The sequence below is a fragment of the Pogonomyrmex barbatus genome, unplaced genomic scaffold, assembly GCF_055798465.1.
Source record: "Pogonomyrmex barbatus isolate J1 unplaced genomic scaffold, ASM5579846v1 scaffold12, whole genome shotgun sequence".
NCBI lineage: Eukaryota > Metazoa > Arthropoda > Insecta > Hymenoptera > Formicidae > Pogonomyrmex > Pogonomyrmex barbatus.
The window spans coordinates 953,896-960,686 of NW_028297108.1; the positions used below are offsets into that span (position 1 = coordinate 953,896).

General features: G+C 39.1%; 1 pseudogene; it reads right to left on the reverse strand.

Annotated features, from left to right (window-relative positions):
* Nucleotides 1-3,441: 3,441 nt before the first annotated feature.
* On the reverse strand, nt 3,442-4,499 carry LOC148937644 (uncharacterized; annotated as a pseudogene).
* Between the last annotated feature and the right edge of the window lie 2,292 nt (nt 4,500-6,791).

Sequence of the window (6,791 nt, forward strand, 5' to 3'; positions counted from 1 at the left end):
TTGGAGAAAACTGCGTTGTTTGTTTCAATAAATTTTTAGGAATAAAAATAATTATGTATTATAATATATATTATAATTACTTCAATGTTTGCAGAAATTATAATATTTGCAGAAATATTATTATAATATTAGCCATAAATATCCATTATTCTTAGTATTAAATAAACGCATTAATTATCGCAGCATGATTATGATATTCCCTTATGAATATATTAAGTTTATATTTTATGCATTAATTGATTGATTATAAACCCAATAATAAAAGAAATATGATAAAGTGAATTTACATATAATTAAGAACACAAATATTTTATTTATTTATTTCACATTAAACTGTGAATATTAAATGCAAATTTAATACTGTTATTACTTTTGTGCCTATTCAATATTTCTTGTCGAGAACGAGAAGTAGAAAATACGAGTAGCTGATCGTGTGAAGTCACCCCTTTGCTACCGAGTTCAACCCATCTTGAAAAGATGTCGTTGCTAGTTTAATCCTTCGTGATTCCTTCACTGGTTTGCGTCCCGGCTGCATTTAATTCTTAATGCAATCCTTTGCTGTTAAATCATTCCTAAATAACACATAATGTTTTCTCCATTTAATTTTGTATTGTGTATATTTTAATAAATTATAAATGAGATATTATAAAAATTATGTATGCGGATACATTTTTAATAAGGTAACTGCTTTACTGCTTTTTCGCATCTTTGTAGGGCAAACGCGAGCTTATCCACCGTGCAGATTTCATTAGAAGCGTTTTAACAGAGTTTTAAATTTATCATCCAATTCCCTAGAGCTTTACGAGCGCTCGTGTTTTACCCCTTTACTGTAGAAATGCTATATCCCTTTATCTCATGCCTTTTCCGGTATACTCTTTACTCTCCGTGATATTAAGTCCTTCATGAAACATATTAAATAAAATAATTTTGATATTGGCAAAATATAGACTTAGATTATTGATTGTACATAAGATATACTTCCTATTATCCTTGTATCCTAGTATCTTCGTAGCACTAAATATGGAACAAACTGAGAATAAAAAAGTATTTTCAATATTCATAATAAACACGGTATTTCAAATAACCTTTAATTAAACAATAAACCTCCCCCATGTTTTATTACATGTACAATTATATATAATGAAAATGTAATCCCAGAGAGGATTACACCATCAGGTGCCGTCAACACTTTAGCGATCGCGTCGAAACAACCCCAAACATTTTTTCCGCATTCCTACCATCTCATGACGAGTGCCCTGGGGTACTGTGAAAAAAACAGCGTGGCCCACTTGACACCCCATGCGCGTTCTTTCTTTCTTTTAGCGTGTACAACTTGTCTGTGAATGTTTCTGGACTACCGGCACGTGCCACGCGCCACCGCTACGCAGAATTTTTCACGTCGGATAAACGATGCGTGCGTGTGCGCACATGGTGTGTGTGCGCGCGCGCGCGCGCGCGCGCGTGTGTGTGTACATATATGTTTGTGTGTGTACGTGTGTATTCATGTATCTGAGCTCTGCCTGCCGTTTTTTTTTCCCACTACCGCAGCCCCGAGTATCACCCTCCATGGGAGGGATGCTTTTTCTAACAGGTGGTGGCCCACGACTGCGTTTTTTTCCCTTTCTCGCCCCTCCGCGCATCTGTTTTCCCCGCTTTTTTTCGCTTTTTTACAGGTGCACCTATTATCCGCCGTTCTGCTTTCGCATCGGTATCCTATTCATTTTCCACGGACCGTGGCCGGCCGTGGCACTCTCGTCGACTGCCCGCGTCGACGCTTTTTCACTTAATTAAAGGTCATAAACTGTCAGCGCGACCGCCTTATGGTGGAAAAAAAGGGAAAGAATAAAAAAAAAAGAAGAAAAAAAAGAAAACATACCGCCCGCAAATTGCTTGCCTCGCTCTTTCCCCGTGGTTTTCCTCACAGGAGAACCTTAAGTGGCATGAAAAGTTAATTACCGCACACACGGCGAACATAAAAAGCGACAGCGAAGAGACGCGCTACTGCGTAATGTCGTTGGAAGCACGAGTACGTGGGAAGGTAATAAATAAGGAGACTTTTGGGACAACCGGCAAGCTTGACAGACAGCCAATTAAATGTCAATTATTTTTTAATATATCGTACATTGTCCTTTAAAGATTCACATATCATACGTTCCTTTTATATTGAATAAAATTTTAATGTAGTATAATTTTAGGTTTTCGGTTAAAAAGGGTATAAACTCAGCGTCAGAAGGAAAGATAAAATATTTTAAAAGTCAAAATATCATACATTTATATCGTAAAATTCGATTTAGTATGACAAAAAGATCCACGTTAATTAATCAGGAAATTAAAATCTTAATTTAAGGATGATATAATAAGCTCGCTCGTGCGCACCGAAGACTAAAAGATATAGAATAGAATTGATACAAAAACGCGGCAAACTCTAAAAGATACTCGATAGAATCGCACGCATCGAGAGAAAGTGTGCTCGCTAAGATCTTATTATTTTATTGCCGTGCAGCCGTTAAGAGAAAAACGCGAACCATTGCGGAATGGCGGACGAATCCCATTCCATTAGAACAAAGACGAGGATTACCAGCCAGGCAGATTGCACCCCTGTTGCAAATGAAATCTCGGCTGAAACTTTTTCCGCGTTTAACCCCCCGCGCTAGAGGCGGACTCCCTTCTTTTCTCCTTTTTGGAAGTCCGTCTCCGCGGTGGCCGCCGCGATCTCTGCCGCGGCGAGATGAAAGAAAACTTTTCACTTTCCGCGCCGGGTTTGCTCGCGCGGTTTCCGTGGACCACGAAATCTTCTGCTCGCTCGCCGGATAAAAGGCTAGGGGGGGGGGTGACACGCCAGGGCGAGCGCTCCTTCTTTTTCGCAGGTACTTTTCTTTAACGGCGTCCGTAGGAAAAGCCAAGGGTGGAGAGTCTATGCGCGCGGCAGTGGAGAAGCTGAAAGGAAAAGAAGGAGAAGGGGATAAGGAGAGTTTTTCTTTCCCTCTCTTTCTGCCGTCTCGGCCTCTCTCGCAAAAAGGGGTGGCAGGAGTGCGGGTACTGAAATCAGGGTGGGGGAAAGACCGGCGGTTGGCGCCCCTTAACTACCCCTCACCGGGCAAATCAATAAAAATACGAAAGTGTTCTTCTTTAGGATACCGCTCGCACGGACAGATCCTTTCATTCGTTGCTGGACAAAGAGGAGAAACTATGAATTTTGCGAAAGTTGAGCCTTAGGTATAGGAAAGGAAATGCGCCGTTCACGAATGTCTTTTAACATGAAATTTGAGAATTTCTTGAGAATAAAAATAAATACAATATTATTCCACTCTTAATTTCTTGACGTATAAAATGAATATTCACATATTAATAAAACTAGACAAAAAAAGTAATAGGTAAGATAAAATATACACTTTTACATATACACGTTTATAAATCTTTTTTTAATTGTAAATAGAAATATATTTTTAGTAGAAAAATACATAACGATACATAGTCAGAAAATATCCGATTGAGGTAACGTAGGAAATTATAAATAAAAGTCTCGCTGAAAATGGTAGCCATTGTCTTTATGTCGTTTTCTTCATTCTTCTCAAGTGCCGTGGCATGTGTTGCTCGTTGCAAACAGCGCTCAAAGTTTGGCGGCGAGCGAGTCTCTCGGACGATCCTCGTGTCGTTTTCAAGTCGGTGCAAAGTACCTTCAAGTCGAGGATACTTGTAAGTCGAAGCATTCCGGAGGAGGCAAGGTGTTTGACTAGCGTCTTCGTGCGGGTAAGAAAGCTCTCACGATTACACGTGCAGTTTTAGCATGTAATTCTGTAACAAAAAAGGTAATGCGAATATGAAGATATTTGAAATACGTCGATTAAAACAATATTCGAAGACCGAAAATTAAATGTTAATAGATTCGAATATTAATTACGTTTCAAAATTTATTATCGAATTGATGGACAAAATACATACATTTGTATAATAATTAATTTTAACGTCGTAGTTTATACTCGTATATTGTAGAATAATCTTGATGTTTTTGGTAATCTAAAGCGCAATGCAGGGATTTGTATTTTGTTTGAGACTGGCGTATATTGCGGCGTATAAATAATTTTTGTTTCATCGTGTAGTGGGCCATCGTCTCTTTCAGTTTCGAGGCGAGCCGTGGAAAAATCCATCCCTTTGCCGATAGGACGGGCGAGATAGTCGAGGGTGAATCTTAAAATACAACCCCTCCGAAGACTGCCGACCCTGCCACCGCTGCCCCCGCTCTCCTATCTCCGGTTCCTTCGGCAACCCCCTTTGCGCGTATCCCTCCCCCTTTGCCCTTCTTGTTTCGGTGGTCGTACACCCTCGCGATCCGGCAAATCATCCGACGCTACGTTCTTTTGTTCCTTCTTCGTGCCGTGAAAGATTTTCGCCAGATGGAAAAGCTGAAATACTTCGAAGTACTCGCGAAATGCCGGCATAAATTTATTCGTAAGAACTCCAATACGTTGTGCGAGTTCAGCGTTAAATAGAAAAGATTAAAGATGAGATGATTTTGTTTATCTTAAATATTCTCATTTTTATTCTAATATTAATTTATTATTTTAAAGCCTATTGTTTCTTATAGAATTAAGCATAATTATTATTAGCAAAGAAGAAAATTTTCCTTGAAGAAAAGAAAATCGAGAAAAAATGATTTTATTATTTTTCAAAAGTATCGACTAATGTTTGTGTACGATATTCATATCAATATTGCATAGATTTGCTACATAATTGTTGTCTTTGGTTCGTATAATTCTTGCCCGCTGTTGCCACGCGTGAAAATCTCAATTGGCCAGAACTTGACTTGATGTCATTAAAGAAGGGGACAAAAATCCTGGAGCTCTTTGTTCCAAGCACCATTTTATCACTCCTCGCCTCCGCGCCAGACGAATACACCCCTCTTTCGGCATATTTCAAGTGACAAAAAGCATCCCTTCCGAGGACTGAGATTCATTTTCTAACCGTCCACCCCCTTCATCTCGCCCTCGCCGTTGCATAACCAACGTCTCGAGCATTAATTGCCCTTATTCCGCAGTAAAAAGCGAGCAAAATTTTTCACCGTCATGTTATAAGTGTTATAATCTGATTACGCGAGGTTTTATTTTCACTTATTTTAGAGCTTGTCCGATAGCAATATTGAAGAAATGCGCGAGAAAATATTACGAATTTCTTATTACTAATTGAAATATATTTGAAGTTTAGTGTTGTTATTTTTATAATTTTCTTTGACTTACAAAATAAATATACAATAATAAAAATATATGATACACATATGTTAAATTATTATCTGGAATAGATGGCGATTGAAAAATCAATAACAATACATCATATATTATATGATGAAGTCTCAATGAATGAAGTCTCAAGGATTTCTCTAAAACGGCAACTCGATATAGAAACTCGGTTTCAAACTTTGTTAGTTCATAGAAAAGATGCTAAAATCGATTTGCAGTCCTTTCGAGTTTGCATGCGAGTTTCCAAACTAGGAAATATATCATTTATATAAATTTCAAAAAGCACTTTTACGTTTACTCTCAAAATTTGTCTACAAAAATTTTATATTTAATTTGTCTTTAATTAAAACAATAAAGGATATTTTTATCTCCTTTTTTTTCTTTTTCTCTCGCTCTTTAATAATCTTAAAACTAATTACTCTAAAGAAATAAGTAATTTAACTTGCCGATAAAATACAAATTAACATCGAATTTCCTATTCTTCGATTCATTGCTTGGCATTACTGGGCATTTTATTTTGTTGCGGTTCAATTTCTGCCGTGTATATTTTAGGTATTAAGCGAACCATCGGCCATTTTATTCGTCTTTCATTCCCCCGAGCCGCATCGAGGGTCGGGGTTGAGGCGGGTGGATCCGTAGTCGAGGGTGAGTCGACGTCAGAAAAACCACCCTCGTCCAATTCAGCCATCCTTCCACCCCCGGCTTTTCCAACCCCTTTTCGCCATTCCGGTCCACTTCGTGGCAGTCGATGACTACTGGCTTGCTACAAAAGAGGAGAAGGGGATGCTCTTTGAAAAAAAGTAAATCCCAAGTAAAATGGCCGTGTAACGTTTCCACTTCTTTCTCCCTCGAGAGAGAAGGAAGAGGACAGAGAGCGAGTTCATTTTCATGGAATTCAACCGGGTCAATTTATAAGACGCGATTCGGGCTTCGTCGAGGCGGCGTCTTTACGGAGTTCGGTTTTACTTTGAGATTAAGGGGCTTCCTCGAAACTTGCAATTTTAATTTTGCCTTAATCGTTCGTCCCGCTTAGCGTGGATACGAGAGAAAACAAGCCCAGATCACGATCCGCACGACACAAATTGATCCTATTAGTTTATTAATAATTTTATAATTCTAAACTCTATGATTAAAGAACAATACTAAAGGTCTATATTACGTTCAAAATTCTTTCCTTACCTGTACGTATTTCTCTCACTGGCTTCGAGTATGTCTTTAATCAACCCTTTCATGTAACAGATATTTCTGCAACGAAGCGTCGCGCGACAACTCGGAAAAGCTCGTTCGTCAGATAAATATTTGGATGACGTTCGGGACGATACTGGGGTCCACAGCGCAACGTCGACGTCCCGTCAATTTCGTCAGGAGGAAACTACGGAAGACCTCTGTTTTCCTACAAAGAACGTGACCCAACTCGGCGACGGGATCAACGGTCGCCGGACGTTACGCGCGAGCGTTGTCGTCCCGTCGATCCGGCAAACGGCGAACAGAATCAAAGCACTACCGAAGGGAGCTTAAAGCGGCACTGTTGCGCATTCCAAGTGAAACTTTAAAGTC